We start from the raw sequence: 24,317 nt of genomic DNA, 5'->3' as shown, positions 1-24,317 counted from the left end.
CTCTTAGTTTTGTTTTCAGCACACATTACTTCAGATTAGGCTTCAAGTTTTCCTTTTTAAATAATCCTTGCAGTAAGCTCTATAACATTTATATACCACTATTGCATCGTGTCATATTGAAGTCATGTTTTGCAAAGCAGTTTTAGCCATTAGCCATTATTTAACAGCATAACATTGGGATTGTGACTATTTTTCTTTTTGGCTTGGTTTTTGATTGTGATTTTGATTGGATGACGACGTGTGTAAAGTATTCATATTTTTGCTGGTTGATTGAACTGTACAAACACACAGTGGTAATTCTAGTTAATCTGTTGGCCCCAACAGGTCCAGGATCACTAAAGACCTGTCTCTCTTTTTGGTCTGTCAAACAAAATATCTTTCTTTGTCATAATCAAATTTTCTGCTGTGTTTACCAGTTCATTACTGACTGTCAGTCTGCTGTTTGGAGATAAGCAGGTCATGTGCAATTTCTTATTCTTTTTTTATTTGGCTTGTTTTTGTTCATTTTTTGAAGTGAAAAATTAACTGGACATCAATCCACAAAACCTCAAGTGCAGTATGGTGCATATAAAGCTGCAGTATCTATATAAGAAACCTAGGTTAGATGATAGGTGATTATTTATTATAAAACACAAACTCTGTTTTTATTTCTATGATTTATTCATCTGTCATCTGTCATTCTGAATAATGAAAGGCAGGAGTATCCATGTGTATCATGAAACGAGAGAACAGGTGGTGTGCTTGTGGATTTAAGCATCAGGTGTAAAAACTGTTATTTGTTATTTGTTACAAAATGTTGTAACAAATAATATTTCTATTAAATAAGCTTTACTTTGCATTTTAATTAACGTGGGATTATTTTTTGTATTTAGAAATAATAGTACCAACTTTTTTCTTTTTTTTTTCAACATTTGTGGCACTGGCGTGGCGCCCCCTGATGGACGGCGCCCTTAGCATTTGCCTATACGGCCTATGCCACAGGCCGGCCCTGCCGGCCACATATGTAGTACGACTAGTACTCCTCCTCCACCAGAGCACGTTCTCTTCCCCCTTTTCTATGTCATCATCACCTTAAGCCTCATCTCCTGCACAGAAGTCAGGGCTCTAACACAAAAAAGTGCATAAACATGCATCCGTTATCACTGGACAGAAGTGAGTTTCACTGACTCTTACACTGGTATCAGGCTCATTTTACAAAGCTTTACTGTCTCCTCCAGAATAAATAGAGATGGACATCAACTGAGATAAATGGCAGGCTGACAGCCTACACTCACAGGATTCTTTGAATTGGGAGAGGTGAAAAAAAAACACAATATAGTTGAATCCAATCTGCAATCTACTGACAGAGGTGATATTTTATGTTCTGTTGCTTTAATACTGCAGAAAATCATTAATCTTGCAATTTAACACACAAGGCTGTAAAATAAACATTTTAATTAATGTTAATTATTATAATGCCGAGCACACACTCTTGGTGCTGTATTTCTAAGGTGAGAGCTGCACATTGGAGCTCTGAAACTTTAAATTGAATACATTTAAACATTAAATGGTAGTTTCCGTAGCCTATTCAAGGAGACGTGGAAATCACTTTAGTTTACTGCAGACTGAAGTGAAATCAATTCATTTACTGATGGAAAAGGTAGCTACAAAAAGAGACTTAGCAGCAGATTGTAATCAATTGTAACAACATTTCTATATTTTCTGCATCACCACATGAACAGATTAGATGCACGTTCCAGTGATAATACTTGCACTGCTATAACTTTACAAGTTTCTCACACTGAAAGCTCTTACTCTAAGCTCAACGTAGTTCACTAACCCATTAATCTTGCTTCAAAGTACACCACTCAGGTGCGAGACCTGCCTGGAATAGTCCCCGATTGACATCCTGGCCAATTTGCCCATTCTCGCCCACCATACTTGCCTGTCTGCCCACTCTCTGCTGGTCTCTCTTCTTTCAGCTTTCACGAACTTTTGTTTTAAATAAATACCTTAAATGTGTGTCTGCCTCTGACTCTACTACATACAGTATACAGGATAAGAAGCACAGTCTTGACTGCCCCCCACAAACATCCAATTTTGGATTGGATTGTTCTCTCTCTCAGCACTGTGCATCAAGGAACCCAAACCGGAGGGGAAATGTGTGTGTAACGGGGAGGTGCACAAGGCATTTTACAAAACTGCATTAAATTACACTCAAGGAGGTAAAGGCTTTACTCTAATATTGAGAATACTGCTGAGAAAAACTGTCTCAATTGCTACATGTGAGAACTTTTCCTAACATTTTCCAGAGCTCGTGTGTGATAACAGTTCACAGCTGGATCCTGTTAAATCCATGCCACTCTACTGAAGGGTCATGTTGTGTAGCTGATCATTTAATTCAAAGAATCAGTGTAAATGCATCTAAAGGTGGTTAAATGTCACAAAAGGGAAAATGTTTCTTAGTTTTAAAAGGAATTAAAAGGAAAGATTTAAGGTGAAGGAGTTAATAGACTTTCCTGACTTTTTTTTTCTGTGATTAGCCCTCTATTCCTGGAAGCAAATCCTTCTGAAAACAAAAGTTACTACCAAGAGCATTGACACACACACAAATGGTAATTCCGCTAATGAATCAGAGGTCACCGGATTTCACGGTGAAGTAAGTTCAGTTAGCAAAGATGGGAGAGCGGAGCTACACTGAGCATTAAATTTCCATTCATTAACGAGTGAATTGAGACCATGAATTTCAAACACTCTGGGTCACTTTAGTCAGGGTCAATTTAGTTTTCATTAATCCCTTCAGAAAATGAATATTCAAACAGGCAAACTGCATTCAAGTTAAATACCTCTAATACCAAGTTCTTTGTGAAAATAATCGAAGCACAGCAGACCTGTCAACCTGGCCCAGCTTCCCTGAGAAACATTTAGCATATTAGACTTTGTAGTATTCAACAGAATTGCAGTTCTTGTATGTATTTTCTGCAGACAGTGGGCCAACCCATTCCTGTGATTCTTCAAAATCTTCTTTACTTCCAAAAATACCCATCTTACTTTAAAACATAAAAGCATCATACTCTTCTGGTAAGAAAACTACACCTGTCATCAGCTATAAACACTTGCAGGACGTTTAGGAATAGTTAAGTAAATTTTGAGCTTGTTAGACAAATGAAAAGTAGAGTAATTTGAGGCTTTGTTGGATGTGAAATGCTCCTGAATCATCAGAACTGGTTGAGGAGTCACCCAACTCCCTTTGAAATTGACTCGTAGCTAATAAAATGTGAAATGTGTAGGCAGGAAGTCAACTGAGACTTCCAAGGAACATTTATTTATTAAATTTATTTATCCAACGCACATGTACAATGACCCAGTTAGAGTGAGCTGAAACCCAACAATCAATCAGAAGGTTACATTTCCTTCAGCTTTCAGTCAGTTTATCGTGGTTTTGAGTTCCTATTTAAAATCATTTCTTGTTTATTTTGTACTTTCAAGTCACTTAGCACTACTGTGAATTTGACTTCCTGTTGTCACCAATTTTTCCTCCTTTTTCATTTTCGGTCCCACCCTCATTTGTTCCACCAGTGTTGAATTTGTCTCGCACGTGTTCAATTATCCAGGCGCTGTTCCGGCTCCTGTGTTTCTTTCTGTCACCTGCTAGATTTTCTTGTTACCTTGCAGCCATCCTCCTCGTTCACTTTCCCTGGTTATAGTACATGTATACTTCTTGTATAGTTTGTGATCCTTTCTGTGAATAGTAACACAGTTTCGGATTAATTAACTGAATGGCTGCGCAGTTAGTTGAGCAACAAACTGGCAGAAGAAAATAAAATTTATCTTCAATCAGTCTGAGAGAAAGAGTCAGTAGAGATTTCTGTGATTTTATTAACGGATACTTTCTCTTTCATTTTGAGTCAATTGTAAATATTCAGTCCCTGTAATATTCTGGATATTCATAATTGAGCTATTTGTATCTATTAGAGCTATTTCTTATATTTTGTAACTTTGTAATATATTGTATTATTGAATATAGTTCAGCCTGTTACTGTTCTTATTGTCTTGGAGCAATTGTAACCACATAATTTCCTTAGGGATTAATGGGAAAAGTGCAGTCCCCTTTTATCACTCTGTTACAAGAGAAAGGGTATAAAGTATAAGCAACAATCAATTAATAATCTTCGGTAAACTCTGCATTAAAAGAGTTGCAAAGGTACCTATCTAACTCTAAAAGATTATATGTAAAAGCGTGCTACACTGAAGTGTTTTCCTCTTGGAGAAAAGGACCACAGAGCTGTCAATAAACTGCAATCACCGGAAGATTTAAAAATAAAAGCCATGCTGATGCTTGGTCTTAAGCACAGCTTGGTATTCAGAGCCTTAATAAGTAACACCAGTTCCCCTATCGAGACATGAGCCTTCTTCTTCTTCAAACCGGCACAGATTTCATGAGAAAGAAGTCAGTTCAATTCAGTTTTATTTTTACAGCACCAGTTCACAAAATCTAGGTAATTTCTGAATAGCTTGTGGCCATGTATTACAGTTTTTCTCAGTCGCTTTGGTGCGTTTCTCAGATCAGAATTGAAATTCTCATAACTATTAGTTCAACCTCCACAACACTCAGTCATTTGTGCACATCATAGTAGCAATTTCTCCTCTCTCTGAACAAACTGCAAATGATTTTGGACATGAATCAGTTGCTTCCATACATTTCCCTGCTGCTTTCTGACATTTCCATTTGCTTATGTCATGTCAGTCAAAAGTAATCATACCTATGGATGCTGAATAGTCATTCCCAATAAAACTAATAGTCATACATCCATTGCTTAAGTCATCACACACAAAATTGTTGAACTAGTTATCACATGCCAAATATTGGCCATCTGTCAAGCAAATCCTATACCTTTCTGTATCATTGTTCCTGGAAATGTCTCCGAAATTGAACAATTGATCTCAGGTGAATTACAGCTGTCACTCATGAGGAGGCTCTACCAAATGGGTGATTTTATGTTTACATGTATTCTACAGTGAACAAGTGACTGTAGCATATTTTTCTTTTGCACAATTCTGTAGGATTACAAACACTTCTACACAATGGAAATGTGAAACGTACGTATTCAGTGTCTCAGTTACTCCCAAGACTCCCATAACATCTACAGTGACTTTACTGCACATTTCAGATGGCTGTACAGGTAGGCCATAGTGCTGTTGTCAGCATTTTCAGGTGTCACCAATTGTTTTTGCAATGGGAAACACTGAAATTATAAACTGTCATAGTGGAAACATGACAATGCCATTTGACTATCTTGTTCATAAAGATGGTGTCAAGACTTTTCATTTTGATGGCACTGACAGTTTCGTTGACATGGATACTTGCTTTTGAGGTATGGATAATCAATTCTGTGCATGTGACGTGCTTTTGCAGGCTATCCACTAGGTTTTGCAGTTTGCACTAATTGTTTTGGGAAATGCACTAACTGCTGTGCAAATGTTAATGGTGTTCTGAGGAACGCACCAAAGCGACTGAGAAAAACTGTAAGTTGTTAAATGGGAGGGACTGAAAGCAATCAGCTCAACATGTCAGACAGCAGGGAGCTTATTGAAATTTAGCAACATCTTTTTAAACTTAGAAAAGAGCTATCCCAACACATTAGGTCAGCTCACCCCATCCACATTTTTTTGGGAAGGTCACTTTGTTCTTTAACTATATATATATATATATATATATATATATATATATATATATATATATATATATATATATATATATATATATATATATATATATATATATATATATATATATAGATAGATAGATAGATAGATAGATAGATAGATAGATAGGGTTGGGATTATATATACATAATTCCAGTGGCCTTTTTGAGGTTAGCTCAACTGTTTTGTTTTGTTTTGTTTTGTTTTTCTTAGTGTTTTTTTCTTAGTGTTCAGAATATCTTTGTTGGTAATTAAAAATTATAATTACCACTTATACATGCAGACATTTGAAGTTGCTGGCTGGCATTAACATATGAAGTTTTAACTCGAGATCTTATTCATCATTAGCTTACCTCACAGATGTAAATGCCACAAAAGAGCTCCATAAACACAGAAAAGAGCACACATGACAGATTTATGCTGCGCAGCCTCCTCCCACCCCCCACAGTGCAGTGGAAGTAGTTAAAGCCACCCTGTGCCCTGTGCAGACAGATCTAAGCATCAGATTCTCAGTTTTTCATTTGATGTGGTTTCTGGATGAGTGAGCCACACGACGACATGCAGAGAGTTGATATGCAGCTCACTCTGAGGAGGATAATCGTCATGCAGATCTGGCTGCAGAAATCCGCAAAGAAGCCTGTTGGGCTCTAAGAGTGTGTGATTACCATGCAGACCTAGTAACCAGAGTCAGAGAAGAGGTCGTGTGGCTGTGGGGCAGCTCCTGAGTGGGTGAGAACATATCCACAGCCCTGAGAAGTCTGTGTTTCCTGTCCACTATTAAAATTATATGAGCGCTCCTCTGTTTGAAGATTTCTGCACGCAGCCGCTTAATGAAAACCAAACAAATGCAGAAATATTTCTATTAAAGTTGAGCAGACTGACAGACGGCCAACTTCATTAGAAGAAACTATTAGCATTCATAGAAGAGGAGATGTTAATAATGACTTTGTGCGAGTCAGTGGAGCTGGAGACTGAACCTTCATGGTTGGAGGAATCAGAGGTAATGACATGAAGGAAATATCTGCTAGAGATCTACCAATTATGACCCTTTTTAGCTGTAAACAAATCGTTGGGGGACTCTTTAATTTCTCACAAATATTTAAATCTAATCAAGTGTGTGATTCCAAAATTTTATTTTTTCTTCATTTAATTTCAAAGTGCAACTAGTGGGACAAAGAAACGTGTGTTATTCACACTGCAGGGTTTTTCATCCCTTAAATGTAGTTTAAAGTTGACCTATAGTATGTGTGTTTTTCTTTTTTTTATGTCATATGCTGTCAAAAGTGCTGAAAGCTCATTGTAGACATGGCTGGTGCTCCAAATAATAAGGTTGGCCAATGTAATTATTTCCTGTGAGCTGCAGACTCTTCAAACATTGAAATTCAAACACTAAATTTAAACACGTGTCACTGGAATCCTTAAAATTTAAAACCTACTCAACAGAAACTTACATGTCAGTTCAAAAATTAGCTTCTAATTGTAACACTGATTTTAAGGGATTTAGTCCTACAATAACAATATTGTTTTGTTTGTTATTTTTTAATTTCAGTAAGTAAATTATTTACTAATGTGAGATTTATTTCTGTTTACTTCTGTTTCTGTTCATAAATACATACTACATATCTTCCACCAATTTGTGTTTTTACAGTGATGTGGAAAAAGTATTTGGCCCTGTCTTGAATTTTCTATTTGTTATGCTTATATGTTTCAAACAAATTAGAATATTATGCAAAGATAACATGCAGTTTTTTAAATGATGATTTCATTTATTAAAGGCACAATGCTATCCAGACCTACCTGACCCTGTGTGAAACAGTCACTGCCCTCTAAACCTTATAATTGGTTGTGTTACTCTTCTCTTACTTCTCTTTCGCTTACTCTTGTCAATCTTCTTTGTTGTGTTGTTTTACTTCAGTCACACTGGCGGCCATTCAAGCATGAACAGCCTGTATAAGTTCATGCCACAGCATCTCAGATGGATTTTAATCCAGACTTCGGTTACAGGAAACACTTAGAAACACTAAGTTTCAGGGTGTGAACTGATGGCCAGAAGCAGACTTCACAGTTCCATCAATTATGGCAAGTCGTCCAGGTCCTGAAGCAGCAAAGGAGTCCCAGACCATCACACTACCACCACCATGTTTGACTGTTGGTAAGATATCCTTTTAATTAAATGCGGTGCAAGATTTATGCTAGATGTAAAAGGACTTCATCAAGCTGTATATGTAATAATAGACGAGGCATTGCGTTGGAGGCATGTCTGTAGGCCACCACTGTTCCAAGAATTTGGAGAGACAAGGAATCACTTACATTCACATCCAAATAATTAAAATGACAAAACAAGACTTTATTTTTGGTGTTTGCTAAATGAGAGTGAGGAAATAATGCACAAGGTGTTTAAATTCTTTGCAAAGAGGCAAAACTGTCTTATCAGAGCTCACACAAATGATTTTTCTGAATGATATGCACCATCTTGTTTGGAAATTGCACCATTCTTGCTAAAATGGTAATGAGTTGTTTGTACAAATATGAAAAGCAATTTCAGAACTCCCGCATCAGCTGGAGGGCCCGAGGAGCCTGTCCAGCCGCCACCTGCGACCGCCTCGTCGTCGCCTGGTCCGGCTGCATCCGAGTCTTCGTCATCGCCTGGTCCGGCTGCATCCGAGTCTTCGTCATCGCCTGGTCCGGCTGCATCCGCCTGTGCTTCTGTTACGCCTGGGCCAGCCTCTGCCTGTGCTTCTGCTACGCCTGGGCCAGCCTCTGCCTCTGCTTCTGCTACGCCTGGTCCGGTCTCAGCCTCTGCTTCTGGTCCAGCTTTGGCTTCTGCTTCTGCTCCGCCTGGCCCAGCTTCGGCTTCAGCCTGTGCTCCCCCTGGTCCAGCCTCAGCCTCTGCAGCTCCGCCTGGTCCGGCCTCAGCCTCTGCAACCTCGTCTGGTCCGGCCTCCGAGTCTTCGTCCTCGTCTGGTCCGGCCTCCGAGTCTTCGTCCTCGTCTGGTCCGGCCTCAGCCCGTGCTTCGCCTGGTCCGGCCCCCGCATCGCCACCGTCTGGTCCTGCCTCGTCTGGTCCTGCCTCGTCTGGTCCTGCCTCGACTGGTCCTGTGCCCACCAGGCCATGGCCAGCACGCCTGAGACTGGAGGGCCGCCGCTGCCTTCCGCGCGGTCGGCCCCCTGAACTGCTCCGTCGTCTCCTTTGCCCCCGCCGTTGCCTTGCGCGCGGCCGGCCCCCTGAACTGCTCCGTCGTCTCCTTCGTCGCCGCCGTTGCCTTGCGCACGGCCGGCCTCCGGACCAGCTCTGTCACCTGTGCCACCCACCTGGTCGGCCCCCCGACCGTGTGACCCGTGAACTCTTGTGCCTGTGGGCTCTGGGTCGGCCCCCTGAACTTTATTTGGACTGTGGTCATGTGCTCCTGTGTCTTCTGTTGTTTGTTTTTGTTTCCCGTTCTGGTCCCTCCGTCCTGGGGCCCGTTCTTCGTACGTCGCTTACTACATCCAAGATCAAATGACACATCCAAGATCAAATCATCGCGCTAACCGTGAGCTCGCTAATCCGGTTCCCCGAACACACCTGCTGTTGACGATTAGTACAGCTGGACGCAGTAATGTGACATCACTGGGTGTCATAAAAGGGGCTACGCATCGATAGTAGAAACATTGATCGGCAACCCTCTGATTGGTCGGCGAAAATGTCGAAGGAGCGCGCTCGGCTCGGTATTTTTCGGCAGCAGAGCAAGAACTCCTGAGTGAGGGATTTCAGGAGTTTCAGAGTTTAATCAGAACGCAAGGGAACACTGCAAAGGCTGCAAAAGCAAGGAGAGAGGGCTGGCAGGAAGTTGCTGACAAATTAAACTCGTAAGTAATTTAATAATAATAATAATAATAATAATAATATATTGGATTTATATAGCGCTTTTCAAGGCACCCAAAGCGCTTTACAATGCCACTATTCATTCACTCTCACATTCACACACTGGTGGAGGCAGCTACGGTTGTAGCCACAGCTGCCCTGGGGCAGACTGACAGAAGCGAGGCTGCCATATTGCGCCATCGGCCCCTCTGGCCAACACCAGTAGGCGGTAGGGTAGATTTATTATATTACACTATATTATCCAATATTATATTACATTATATTATATTGTTATATTATATCCTCTTTCACATTAGAGCCACAACAGGACCCACTAGAACATGGGAACAAGTAAAAGTGAAATATAAGAATATTCTACAGAATGGTAATATTTATCACTTATATTGCTTTTCGTCTCTTGGAAAGAGAGCCTGAAATAATCTGTTTGTTTGTTTATAACAGCAACCAAGAAAAGGGCAGAGCAAAAAAAGACAGGTGGTGGTCCTGCACCCCCTCGTCAACAAGTTGGTTAAGTAAATAATATCCTCACGGGAAAATCGATATCTCTCAATGAGCACACTGTCGCGCTGAGCTAAAGGATCCTGTCTGTCCCGCAATATACGCTGAATTCTGAGGACTCTCCTTATCAATCTTGCACCTTCCGCAATGGGTTGCTCGCATAAACGGACAGGACATGGCTGCGACAGGCTTCCCAAATCCACCTTGGCTTTTATAGCCGTGGTCTCTCATCTTGATTACACGAAGTAATTTACAATTACTACTCTGAAATATGAATTACATCTGTAATAATCACATACATGTAATAGAATGTTAATAGTACATTTCCCTTTTTTAGGAAATGACCTGTATGTATCTGTGTGACATCAATAAAAGGATCAAGTGCTGCATTATCTTCAGTTACATTGATGTTATTTATTTATCGCTGTTGCTTTCGTATAAATGAAGCGGACATACCTGCGTGGCCGCGATCTAATCCTGTTTACATAAAGTAAACCTGCTCCCGAGCAGGTTTACGCTTACGGCTCTGTTGCTATGACAGCAAGTCCCGGATGAGCTTTGGGGAACCGACTGATCCAGGATCACGCGAAATCGTCAACAATCTAATCCGGCTAACCTACTTAGCGAGGTACGAAGAACGGGCCCCTGGTCCCCCGCCTCCCGCCCTGGGTGGGTTGTTTTTTGTTTTGTTTCTCGGGTTTGGGCTGTCGGGAGCCAGCCCTTGAGGGGGGGGGGTACTGTCATGGTCCTGGGCCATGTTGGCCCAGTGTTCTTAGTTTTCTTGTATGTTTGTATTTTGTTCCTTATTTAGGCCATGTTTTCTGAGTTGCCCTGTTGTGTTGTTCCCTAAGTGTTTTCCCTTCATGGCTTTTACCCCCTGTGTGCCCCTCTGTGTATCTGTGAGCCCTCGTCTCCCTTTGTGGTTGTTTCATGTTTCCTCAGCCCGTTATGTCTGTGTTTTCCCCGTGCTCTCTCTCCTCCTGTCTGAACCTCTGTGCACTTCCTGTTTACTTTGTGACTCTCACGCCTGTACATGTCATGTTCAGTTCACCCCGCCCTGTCTCGTTATGATTATCAGTGTCACCTGTGTTCCCCGTGTGTTCCCACTTTCCTCGTTAACCCTCTGTGTATTTCTGTCTGCGTCTCCCTCTGTTCGGCGTGACGTCGTCCCTCATGCTGTGTGTGGATCTCCCTGTGTCTCGCTGTAAGTTCTTAGTTTGTGGCTTCCCAGTTTAGTTTAGTTTGTATGTTTGTTCTACCGGCAAATAAAGCTGTGTTTTGAGTTCATTCCCTCGAGTCTGTGAGTCCTGCATTTTGGGTCCAACTCCCGCCTGCCGCACAGCGATTCATGACATGTTTGGCTTAAATAAAAATTAGATCAGTGTGGAAGTGCCACAAATTGGGGATTCATACTAAAGGAATTAACACATTCTCCTTACAAGCAAAAGCACCCCATGTTAGCACTACCCCTCTGTGGTGACCCTTTGTGAATGAGCAAGCAGCCAAAAGTAGCTTAGAGTCACAGATTGCATTTTCTCTAATGACCACTTGACACGGACTCTCCAGTGCCTTGCTGCTACAGAAGGTTTTATTCTCTATAGCTAAGTTCGCCTGTTTATGTATGCAGGTTTATTTTATCAATTGATTTTTGAAACCTCCTGTTTACATTTTGTTAAGGCTGTACAATTTTTTTTAATACACTTATCTGAACAATAGCTTGGCTTAGCCCATCAAATACACCTATGTACTGGAGTCAGATCCTAGAGCTTATTAAATTGTTTGTATTTCTGATACTGATTTTTTTTTGTTTGTTTTAGTTTTTTGATGGGCAAGCCAAAACACACTTTAGAATTTAATATGCTGTTATGATGTGGCTATACTATGATTCTCAGGGCCCTGTTGAGATTGTGGACACCGGGCTGAAATCGTGACATTTTGTTTTTGACACAGCCATTGTAAGTGCTGAGTCTATCTGTCACCCTTTCACCATCTCATGTTTTGTGTAAACCACCTGGCCAGGGTTTTGGCTGTGCATACGCCATCCTCTGCGAGAATAACAATAGCCTAGGGGCTAGAATCCGGTGTCTATTGTCCTGATGTTGTGGACGGCAGCTCAGCCGGCATTTATCATTTTCTATGCAGCGAGCGGCCGAGCAGATATTAGCTTGGCCTTATCAGCAGGCACCACAAAGGGCTGAGGGTGAAGTGGAGCGGATGCTGAGAGGGGAAACAAAGCTCCTCGGGGAGGCGGCTAATGATTGTCCCCGTTGACAGAGCCTGACACTGGGCCTGGGGCACAGCCACAACAGCCTCTCTGCGGAGGAACCGCCAGGAACAGTTACTGTGTAATTTCAATGTTAGCAGCAAAATCTCATCAAGAAAATCCCGGGTACATAAAATCTGTGACATCAGAATGGTTAATTATAATTCAGAGTTGAAGCAGCTGGTTGTTTGGAAAACAAGACTAATAACTACAAGGTCACTGGATCAGATTGAATGGGGGAGCTATGAGATGCAGACATGAATTATTTCTACTGCTTCATATTGAATGGACTGAAGTGAGTTTGAATATGTGCAGTTTTTCTCTGAGGTTGCAATCAAATACCTGAAAACATCCTTCCTATTTGTTTGGGAGTTTTATCCGTTTTCCTTGAACTCAATGAAGTCAAGGAAATATGAGCAGGAGAATTCATAAGGACTTTGGAAAACAGAACCAAACATCACTTTCAGAAGGCTCCTTAATAATACAGTATCAGACGTTGCTGCTATGGGTCTACTATAGTGAAACTACACTGGCCTGAAAATGACCAACCAAAAGTTCATCCTAGATTATTTGCACCGTCTGTTATTACTGTGATGTTTTATGCTGGCTGAACCAACATGCACAACCTGTTGAAAAATATCCCTTTATTACCAAAGGATGGAACTGGTGACCAAACACTAATAACACCTAATGTACCAAATAAGGGCATAAGCAATGCAAACTGACTGACTGACCAACCCACACATCTAATCCCTCAAACTAGAAAACAACATTATAACAGGATTAAATAGAGTAAATAAATTACTAAATAAAATAGAGGTGCATTCAGAGTTCAACTGTGGGTTTAGCAAACTGTTTAAAACATATCAGCAGGTTATTGTTTGGTATGGTCATGCAAGCAATAATTTAGACTATCCAGTCACGCTTTTGTGGACATCACAGTGAATTGTGTGATCACTATTTCCTTTCCTTATTTAAAGGATGATACATCATTTCTTAAAGTGCATTTCTTTAACATTTGGAGAATTTGACCAGCTCTTATTTTCCTTCCTTTCCTGGGTCCTGTCACTGTGTTAGGAACCTTCCAAAGCTAAATTAACTATCCTGTCACCACCATCCAGTCCTGCTTTTGTTTCCTGCGTTTCACCCCATCAACACCAGATATCTCCAGTCTTCCCAATCACCTGTTTGCACACAACCACCTGATAGGTTGCCAGTCCTCCCAGTCAGCTTATCTGCGGCCCCCCTCCCCACTTGGCTTCCTCTGTGCATATTCTGCAAATACATCCTTCCCAACTGGCTGGGTTTTCTGTAAGTGTTGTGCCATTATGTTCCACCGTGTTTATGTCTATATCCAAGTTTTGGGCATGTTTTGAATATATGAACTCATTTTTGGTTGCTTCTCGTATTTTTCCCTGCCATGGAGGTTATATGATTAGCTTGGTTTGACTGTTTGCAAGATTGACTGATCCAAGAAAGCTGGGTCAGTCATCAAAGCAAAGAAAGCTGCTCAGTCCCTAATAAACCGTCTCCTTCCTCAAGAAGCTGTTTTAAAGGGGATTAAACCCACAGGGTCGGCCTTCTATAGAGGTCTGGAGATGAATCAGAAAGGGATTAAAATCAGACAGCAGGTAACAATGACACAATAATTATATTCATTTATGACTATCTTGAATGATGAGGAAAATAATCAAAGCTAACCCTGTCAATGGTAACATTATGAAGCTGGCACTGTACCTTGTCCCTTCATCCCAGCCTGTACCTGGGGCCAACACACTATCTCCCCTGACTGATCTATTATAAATAATTGTGGCAGCATGATTATTCTGAGCATTACAGATTTTATTACATGATTCTGGGGGTTTTTTTTTTCAGCGTTAAAAAAATTGCCAAAAAATATCATATTACACCTCCCTTAAAAAATGTTGCTGGTCTGTCTCGCTAACATAAAATCATAGATGACTTTAAACTTCTTGAACCTGAATAATCAAAAACCACAGTTGATGCTATTCAGACTTGCCGAGGCTCACTCCTCCTTTAATGGTGATGTTGTTGTTGTATTCCTTTTACTGTTTTGGTGCTTGCTGTTTTCAAATGTGCTTATAAATAGCTCAAACTTCATAATTTTACATTATACAAATGGTGCCTGTTGATTTTTATACAATATGTACCAACCTTACCAAATATATGCTTAAAGACATTCATAGTGGTTCTTCTCATATGAATGTTGTTGGTCTTATAGATAAACTGACTGTTGTTCTGCTAACTTTTAAAAGTGATAAACTTCCTGTCACCAAGTGTCATCAACTGTTTTGGTGTCTGGCAGGTCTTTATATGCACCAGTCTGTTTCTCCAGCTGAACTCTGTATGATATGATATTTTTGGCCTAAACCTCCACAAATGCAGCTCCTCGTTTCTGTCTTGTCGGTCCTGACCTTTTGATCTTTGTCTTCAACGAAGACCATTAGAGTCTATAACCTTTAAAACCCTCTCATTATTTTGTATTTCTCTTCCATGTTTTTCCGTCTCCGCATGTCACAGCGGCGTTTTTTTTTACCACAAAAATGTACAAAAAGTGTAAATTTGGCTGAATTCAGGAGACTTTAGCTCCTAAGTAAGAGGCACTTTGTTGAAGGCTGGATTAACCTACACGGTTTGTTGCCGGATTTAAAGTGCTATGTTTTTCTTTTTCTTCTGCACCTGCAGTGACAGCTGTAAGAACTTCAAGCACATTTTCATCTACTTTTTTTCATTGTCCACATAAATCAGAAAGCAGAAAACATTGCAAAGAAGTTTTTTAGACTTTGCAACGCTGGGAAACAAAACCTCGATACAGGTTTTTATCCTGGATACAGACACAGATAAAATGACATGGACTTTGTGTCAAGTAAAGGCGTGTGACTTAAACAGACAAAATTGGGGAAACAAAATTATCAGTTACCTTCATCAGAACTGTGTACCGTAATGAGGACACTGTAAGTGCCATATATCTTTTTTTTGTGAAGGACTGCTGTTTTAATAATATCATCATAATATCATCTTCTTGTTATCTTCTTCACACACACACACACACACACACACACACACACACACACACACACACACACACACACACACACACACACACCCTCTCACATCATCCATAAGTGACTGAGACAGGACTCTCTTCTAGAAACTCTAAACCCACCGGCACAATGTACATTTCAAATGCCTTTAATTTTAAATATGTTCATATTGTCTATTTTGTAAAATAGTCAGATAGTCTATTCTTATTTTATTCACTTAATGTACAGAATTCACCTGCTTGCTGCATACATGCTACTACTGCACGTTCACCTAATGTATATATTATATATAATGTTCTTCCTCTCGTGTCAGGTTACATTTCACTGTGTGTTATACTTGTATAACTATGCATGTGACGAATAAAGAACCTTGAACCTTGTTTAGTATAATAGTTGTAGCAGTCAGTAAGCATTTCTTTTTGTGCTAAATCTGGCTGAAATCCCAGCTATTCTCTAGTAATGAAATATCCCCAGTGAAAAAAAAAAATTCAAATTGGTGATACTGTATTTATTTTGGGTTTTTTTAGCCAAACATGTTTATGCAGTAATTTGAAATAAAATGCTCATTATGCAAAACTGTCTGTATCACATGAAAATGAGTCTCAACCTTATTAGACATTTATAAGCTACAGTTAGATGTGATTAAAAAAAATACAAGTCTGTGTTTCTGTGTGTATATTTCAAACTCCTGTCTATGTTTAACACTACCACACGTCTCATGTCGATTCCCTTTTGTTTTCTCTCTCTTTTCATTGTTATATGCAACATAATCAGGGCATCCGTGTAAGGTCTTTAGTAGTAGTGCACAGATAATGTGCAATATATTTAATGTGTATTACACATAGAAATTCTGAAGCATTTAAACAGTTCTAATTTTATTGAAATAAAATCTCATAAATACCAGTTTCTGGTTTTATAAACTGTTTATCTAACTCAGTTTGCTCTGAGGCTGAAGTCTACATCAGCCTCAGAGCAAACTGACTCTGGGAAAGAGGTACGGTACACTCTAGATGCCAGTCCGCCACAGGACTAATACAGGGAGGCAACTGCTCTCGCTCAAATCCACACCTACGTCTCGCATATTTTTGGGCTGTGTGACGAAACCAGAGGAGAAAACCCACGCTGGCTGGAAGGATTATATTTTCATACTGAGAAAAAATTATTAATAATAATTACTTATTGATTTCTGACAGAAGGATAGCAGCGTGAGTGAGAGGAATGGTTTACAAGATGGTAGTGAGACCTGCTATGAAGACTGGCACTAATTAAAAGACAGGAGGGTGAGCTGGAGGTGGCAGAGTTGGAGATGTTAAAGCCTTCACAAAAGACAAGATTAGAATTGAATACATGAGAGGGAAGCTCAGGTTAAGCATTTTGGAGACAAAGTTAGAGAGGCAAGGCTGAGATAGTTTGGACATGTGCAGAGAAGGGATTGTGGACATACTGACCATGTCACAGTCCTGGGTCTTAGTGTTTTGCATTTTAGTTCATTTTGATGTTTATAGTATGTTAAGCTCATTAGATCTCCTATGTTCATTTGCTTATTAGTTCCCCCTCGTGTTTCCAACCCATGTTAAAGTCTCCCCTGCTCTTCATGTGTTTCATGTCTGTGTCTTACGTTGTCAAGTTCTGGTTGTCATGTCTGCGTCTCATTATGTTTCCTATTTTATTTGGAAGAGATCCTGTGCTTTTATATTATGGTTTATGTTTTGAGTCCTTTGATGTACTGTTTCTTGTTTCCCTAGATGGTTATCTTAGGTTTAGCTCTTTGGCTTTGTTATATGGCTTCCCTGTGTTCCATGTTATGTCTACTGTGATGTTTTGTACCACGTTTCAGGTTCCTATGTTCTGTCTCCCCAGTTGCTGTTAAGTTTGCGTGTTTTAGAATTCAGTCAGTGTGTTTCCTGTTTTACTTTGAAGGTCCATGCCTCATGTGAGTGTTTCTAGCGTTGCTTGTCTCATCAGTCCTGATTTCTCCCAGCTGTGCCCTCCTTCTGTGTCTCATTCCCTCGTTATCCCTCTGTGTATTTAAGCCCTGTGTTTCTCTTTGTCAGTGTCGTAGTCTCCCTCATAGCTGTGTGATTTTTTTCCCTGTGGCTCCTCGTGCTTTAGTCTCCCCAGTTTAAGTTTAGTACTGTTTTTTGTGTTTCACTTTATGCCAGCATTAAAGCTGTGTTTTTGAGTTTACGTTTCGTCTCCGTGAGTTTGCGTTTGGGTCCTTCTCCTGCCTGCCACACAGCCGAAACATGACAGACCAAAGGTTGAAGATGGAGCTGTTTCTTCTTTTGTTGGTTATTTCCTTTGTAACATTTATATCTTTCAGAGGTCTCTGTATATCTGAGTATGTTATCCATCTCAGTAGTGTGTGTGTGCGTGTGCGTGTGCGCCCGCCCCCAAAAGATTATATTTTAAGTTCCTGCTCTGCAAATATTTTGATCTTTTCACATTCTTGTGACTGGTTTTTAGTTTACTTTTTGCAATCTGCCTGCCTCACAGTCAATTTGTGATAATTTGGCCTTTATTGCTGTTTATTGCTAAGCTTTTCAAAAAGACTGTAGACAAACCACATAAAGAATGTTCCTTTTTTGTGTCTGCTTGAAAAAGGTCAGGTCTTCTTGCACTTCTCTTGCCTACAGTGTGCAACAATGTTCTGTTTTGGCGTCTTTATTTTTTCTGTTATACCTGCTCTCTTTACAGCACATTTGTAAAAGAATTTACACTTTAAAGCTCTCAGATCCTTCTAAGTTAAGGATCTTGCGGAGATGTTTTGACCATTAAAAGGTAGATATCTGTCAGCTTTTTTCAACAGTGCGATAAACAGGTCCCTCTTGTGCCCTCTGATGAGATATGTCCCTAATATAATTGAAATCTTGCTAAATTATTTATCTGGGGCCTTAAGGTGATTTGGCTTTGACTTTGGATGCTCATGTGAAATCTCTGATACATTGTTCCAAGATTATTTGTCATGCCTTCATTCCTCCATTATTCACTTGTCTAAACAAAACCTCCTCGGATCATCTGCAGTTTGATCTGCTGCGATGCTTCTCACACGTCACACCGTTGCTGATTCTGTTGCAGTGCCACCCCATTAACTTCAGACTCCACTTTCAGAAGATTGTGGTTTTGACTTGTACAGCTTTGCATGGTCAAGCACCAACATATATCACAGAACTTTTACATCCAAGCATCGCCAGTGGGTTCCCTGAGGTCATGTGATCAAGGGCTACTGGCTGTGCATGATACAAGGCTGAAAATGAAAGGTGACAGAGCTTTTGCAGCAGTGGCTCCCAGACTCTCCCCTACTGAGATTGAGAACTGTGGACTCAGTGGTGTCTTTTAAAAAGCAGCTAAAAACTCACTAAACCTGCTTTTGGTTAAGTCAGCTTACAGTTTTGTAAACTGGTAATGAAGAAAGTGGCTATGCCTTAAACAAAAACAAAAATGTGTTTTACATTTCAGCAGCCACCCTTTGTTATGGACCATTTACTGTATGACTAAAGTGGCATGTGCTTAAGAGGTTTCTTCTCAAGCTACAGTCCACTATTATTATTGTGATGTTTCTGAGCAGCATGCTGGGTGAATGTATAAAGCATGTTTTGTTGATAAATGTCATCACTCCCACTGTTACAGTACCTCCCCACCTGCAGCGAAGACAATTAGAATTCAGACTTAACATCTTATCTAATGACTACAATCCTCTCTGTAGGTGGCTGTGAGGAAAACATAACATAACACATAAGTGTGGGGTTCCGGACATGACAAGCAGTTGAAGCTTTTGAACCAGGCACCCGTAGGAGGCTGCACAGTGTGTCACTTGTTTGCTGTTGATGTGTGGAAATCTGTCTGATCTCTACATGTTGTTTCACACACATCTTCTTCCCTGGCAGTTGCAATGGGGTGTGTGACCGCTGTCAAACACTCCGAGGAGGTGTCGGCGTCTATGCATCCGCAGAGATATCGTCTCCTCTGAGCAATCAGTAATCGATTTTAGATCCTAAAACCCATCGGGGATTTGTGTTGAGTGAAACCTAAAACCTCGTGTAGAGGAAAGGCTTCAAAAATGAGCCTGCAGGCAGCATGATAGATATCTAATACATTCATTATGCATTTCTGAGAACAGATATCTTCCCTGTTGATCTGAAGGAACAGAGGAGTCAGAATGTGTTATCTGAGGGCATGAAAACAGCGGCAGAAAAAAAATCAAAAATGTTACCATCCTTTGAAACGTATATAAGATATTTCTTAGAGCTGAATAAAAGATTCCTTCTTATACCAGGATATTGCTAATAAAAGAATCCATTATCAAGGTTTAACCTTGGCCAGACAGAGAAGATCTCATCAGATTGATTTCTAAAGCTGCCATTTTACTGTCCACACATAAAAACAGGACTTTGTGCTTTGATACGATGTGTTTTGATTTTGGTTTTTTGTTGTAATTCTCCTTTTGAAAATTGTGTTTGTTTTCTGCCTTTTGATGTTTGTCTGAACTGGGTCTTTAGATTTTAGATTTGATCAGATCCAAAAACCATACCAAAGCATGGGCTCTTTAAGCACACACACGCAAGTCAAATATTTTACACGTCCCTTTGAGTATCTGAGTGTGCTGAGACTAATGGATCGTGTTGCCGCTGCAGAGCACTGCAGAGATCTGTCTGCAAACTATTAGAGAGATCATTCCCTCTCTTCTTCACAGAGACTCAAAGAAGAAAAAACAGTGATAATGGGAAGACCAAAATTTGTTTAATTATGGGGGGGGTTTCAAGTAGAACTAGACCCAGAAACATTAAAATAAAAAATACAATGTTGAGGCACGACTGCGGGGTTTTCAGGTCACATTTGAATAATTAATCCAGTTCTCAAACGTTTTCTGGCACGCCCCATTTCAGAAGCCAAAAAAAACTTCACTCCTTGCACAAAATTTTCCCATGATTAACACTGAAAAAGGATTCAAGTCAAACTTTAGTAAATTAACAGTAAATTAAAACATAATCTCTTTTCCCCAATCCGCATACAGTCCGCCCCACAGTTTGATTAATGGATGAATAAATTACTCATCTTAGAGTAACTTTTCTGTTGATTTTGTGCAGATCTGCAAATACACTGAACTGCATTGGTGGTTCAGATTTGAATTCAGATTTTGTGGATGTGTAATCTGGTATGTGTGGTGTGATCCTGATCAAGGTTCTTGTTCAGGTGTTCCATAAATGTAAATATATATACATAAAAAAGAAACTGTGACCTCTGTGTGTTAACGCATCGTGTAGATACTGTATACTTTTAGTTTTCCAAAATAAACTCTAGGCCAGTCAAAGTTAAGATAAACATAAACTGATACGACTGTGATGATGTGAAAGCAATTTTAGTTTTTCCACTTTCTTTTATTCGGTGTGGTCGTTCTTTGTAGATTGGTAGATGTACATTTTATTGTTTTGTATTTGCTCATTTTTTATTTTTTTATTTGCATTCTTTTATTTTGAAAGCTGTTCAGTCACCTGTTAGGACCCAACAGGAGTTGGATTCGTGACAAAAGCGGACCAGCAAATCAAATTATATCACGGGAACTAGAAACAAATGAATTTAATTACATTTTGGGGGCCATGGCAGGGAGGTCAGGATGGGCTTGGTTTTTCATACACTTAAATGCTGTGAGAGTTGTGGGAGGAGACGGCCAAAAAGAGCATCCCAGTAATGGTGAGGCTAGTTTGACATTTTATCCTTTCTCCTCCGGTGTCTGGGAAATCATCCTGGTTTACCATCCTTCTTTCTTGCTGCAATCAAAAGTTCTTCTCTGTTTTCTTTCAATATTTAAAAGTTCTGAGGATCATTAAAAAGTTAAAATCATAGAAGCTTGTAGTATGTCATAGAGGAATATTATGAAGATCACAGTCACATCAGTGACAAAACAAAACTTGTGTGATTGCACAACACCGCCCAAATAAACTGTTCAGCCACAACATTAAAACCACTGAAAGGTGTAAGAAACAAGAAAGATTTGATACCATCTAATGTTCTGCATGAGTTTCTGCAATGATGTGGAGCACTACATGTCAGGGTAGCATCTACACTGATGCCACTGTTGCAGGTCAAGTGTATCTAACGTCAAAGTCATCCCTGATAGCAATCATTCAAAGAACTTAACAAAATGGCCAAAGGCCCTGATCCAGATTTTAAACCTACCACATGTGAATCCTGCTGAGCATTCAGGACGCGCCTGAACAACCTCAGTTAAGGAAGCACCCCCACAGGACCCAAAGCCAACATCCACTTCCTGGTGCCAGACATCACAGACCACCCTCAGCGGTACCTCGTGCACGCCCTGATGGATCAGAGATGTTTTGGCAGCACAGGAGGCAGCCACAGAGTGTCAGACACCTGCAGGTACCGCCGACACTTATCAACATTCCAGATGTTACAAGCATAAACGTATTTTTCTGTCCACGTGAACCAGCATGTTAAATATGGCACAGCCACTGCATCCCAAAGAGATTGCATCTGTAATGTAAAACTTTGGACTGAATTTCTTATCTAGAGTGACACGTCCAATATTGTTTGTTTGTTTTGCAAACAAAGTGTAAAATAAAACCAATAATAAACCCCTTGATCCACGCAAATACAGCCAGTCACGGTGTTGATGTAATCGGGGAGTGAACAGTAACAAATGCAATATAAAAAGTATCATAAACACTTCAGCAAAAGGAGCAATAACACTGTATCAAACATTACCCTGATTCTGAAAGCAGCTGTGATGAGCATTGGCTTTTAGAGGTGAAACCAAAGGAGATCCAGATTTTCTTTCACGTGCAGGGCTGGATTACAGAGGTTTACTTTTGACCCATTAGTTCATAGCAGAGAGGCAGTTGAGCCAACCAGAGGGGGGCACTGGGACACTCAAGTGACATTCTGGTGTGACAAGAGGAGGGCTGCGGTTTGATATCAATTCACTGATTTTGCTTACAGTGAATCAGATCGGCTGACTGAATCTGAATCCTTTCATTAAAACAACAAACCTTGTTTAACCCGACCTGGTTTAGTGACCTGATTTTGTAAAATTGACTGGTGTTATGGAAACATCTATTTAAAAAATAAATAAATACATCTTTCTTTGAAATACAGTGGATTGATTTATGATTTGACATCCAAGTGTGTATACCTTCATAGATTAGGATTTTTATGTAAAAGCACATTATATATAGACTAGTCATGTTCCACATGCTTGTGGACACAATTTTGCCTCTATACACCACTGCAGTGGAACTACATAATTCCAGCTATGATTTTTATTTAAAATCTTCAGACGATGAAATTTGTTTGTACAAAAATATAATACTAGAATGAAAATACGGTAATAACTGACTGAAATCTAGAAGCTCATGGAAATTAACGAATGCTGTATTGTATCCTCAGGCCTTTACTCAAGCCATTTTCAGCTGCTGCATGTTTGCGCCTTAAGTTTTGTCTTCACTAACTAAAAAGCCTGGTCTGTTGCGTTAACATCAGTTGCCTTTGAACTTCTGCCTTTGGAATTCTGAGAATTCCAGTGAAAATGTCAACCTGGAATAAACAGAAGGTCTCTTATCTGTTTAATATTATCATGGACTAACAAGGGAACGGACCTCACATAAAACTTTTTATGACTCAATTTTCAAATTACTATTATTAATCTCTGAAACTGGAGGACTATGTATAAAACTGGCTAAAAATCCTAAATAGCTACTGCAATACTTTTGTTCAACTTAAATTAAAGCTAAAAATCTGGACTTCAACTGCTTATTGATTCTTTGATTTAAAATCTGTGGTGCTGCACATGGGCAAAACTGCAAAAAAGGTCTTTGTCCAAATGTAAGTGTAGATTCCATCATCTTTAAGGGGATTTTAATTTCAGTTTTTCATATATTGTTTACGTTTTTGCACTCGTACCATTGCAAAGAAGTCCACAAAAAAAGCCAAAAAGGTAAACGTGCTTGTGTGCAGCACAATGAGAAGAAAGACAAAGAGGATCACAATATTTCTTCATTTAAACCAAATCTGATCCACCTGAGGATTTCAGTGTTGCTCTCTGTCTTCAAGGTGAGACAATTATTCTTGTACTTTGTCATCATTATGGGAATATTTTTCCCTCCTCTGCTGCACGTCGCTGCCCTTCTGTTTGACATTTCTATTAGAAGTTACCGTGCAGGCTGACTCAGAGCTACTTCAATCTAAATATTACATCAGATAGACTCTGAGAACACACCTCAGATAATCATATATACAGCGTGTCACTCAGATTTGACAGCTACATCTCATTAACAAGGCTTTTTGGACCAATAGGTTTGCATGTGCTAGAGTTGAAATCGAAATGGTCCGATAATAATATGGATTCGCTTGTTTAAAACCATTCTTACTTTTCTACTTGTTTAGCACATTTGTTCAGGGTTAGAAATGTTCCTCTGGTACATTATTTATTTATTTATTCAGCTTCTTAATTTTCTTGATTGATCCATAAGAGACAAAAAGTCTCGTTTTTTCCCCATCAACATGGGAGAGTCAGTAAACTTCATTCTGAATAAAGGAAATAAATAACTTTGAACTTTTTGAACCTACTCTTTCAGATTTGATACAACAGAAATGAAGCACACCAATGCTGTGTCGATCCAGAGGCCACATATATATCTGGTCGATGCATCTGTGAGATTCATATTTTTTGATTTCTCCAGTGCCTTTACTACAATCCTTCAATGGTCTTGTGTTTTTGGAGTATCTCTCCTGCCGACCACAATATGTGCATCTGCAGAAAAGTGTCTCTAACACAGTCCTGAGTGTACCATATACCTTGTCTACGGCAGGCTTCAGACATCAGCACAACAGTGACACTTTGTTCCTGAAACTTTTTGATGACACAGCAGTTGAGCACGAAGAGAAAAGAGGAACAGTTTTGGACCTCTTCATCATAATGTCACAA

Source organism: Rhamphochromis longiceps, linkage group LG18 (genome assembly GCF_057381845.1).
Source record: "Rhamphochromis longiceps isolate RC_006_pf linkage group LG18, R_longiceps_female_GT1.1, whole genome shotgun sequence".
In the NCBI taxonomy this organism is placed as follows: Eukaryota; Metazoa; Chordata; class Actinopteri; order Cichliformes; family Cichlidae; genus Rhamphochromis; species Rhamphochromis longiceps.
Note: the sequence above shows the minus strand (reverse complement) of the source record.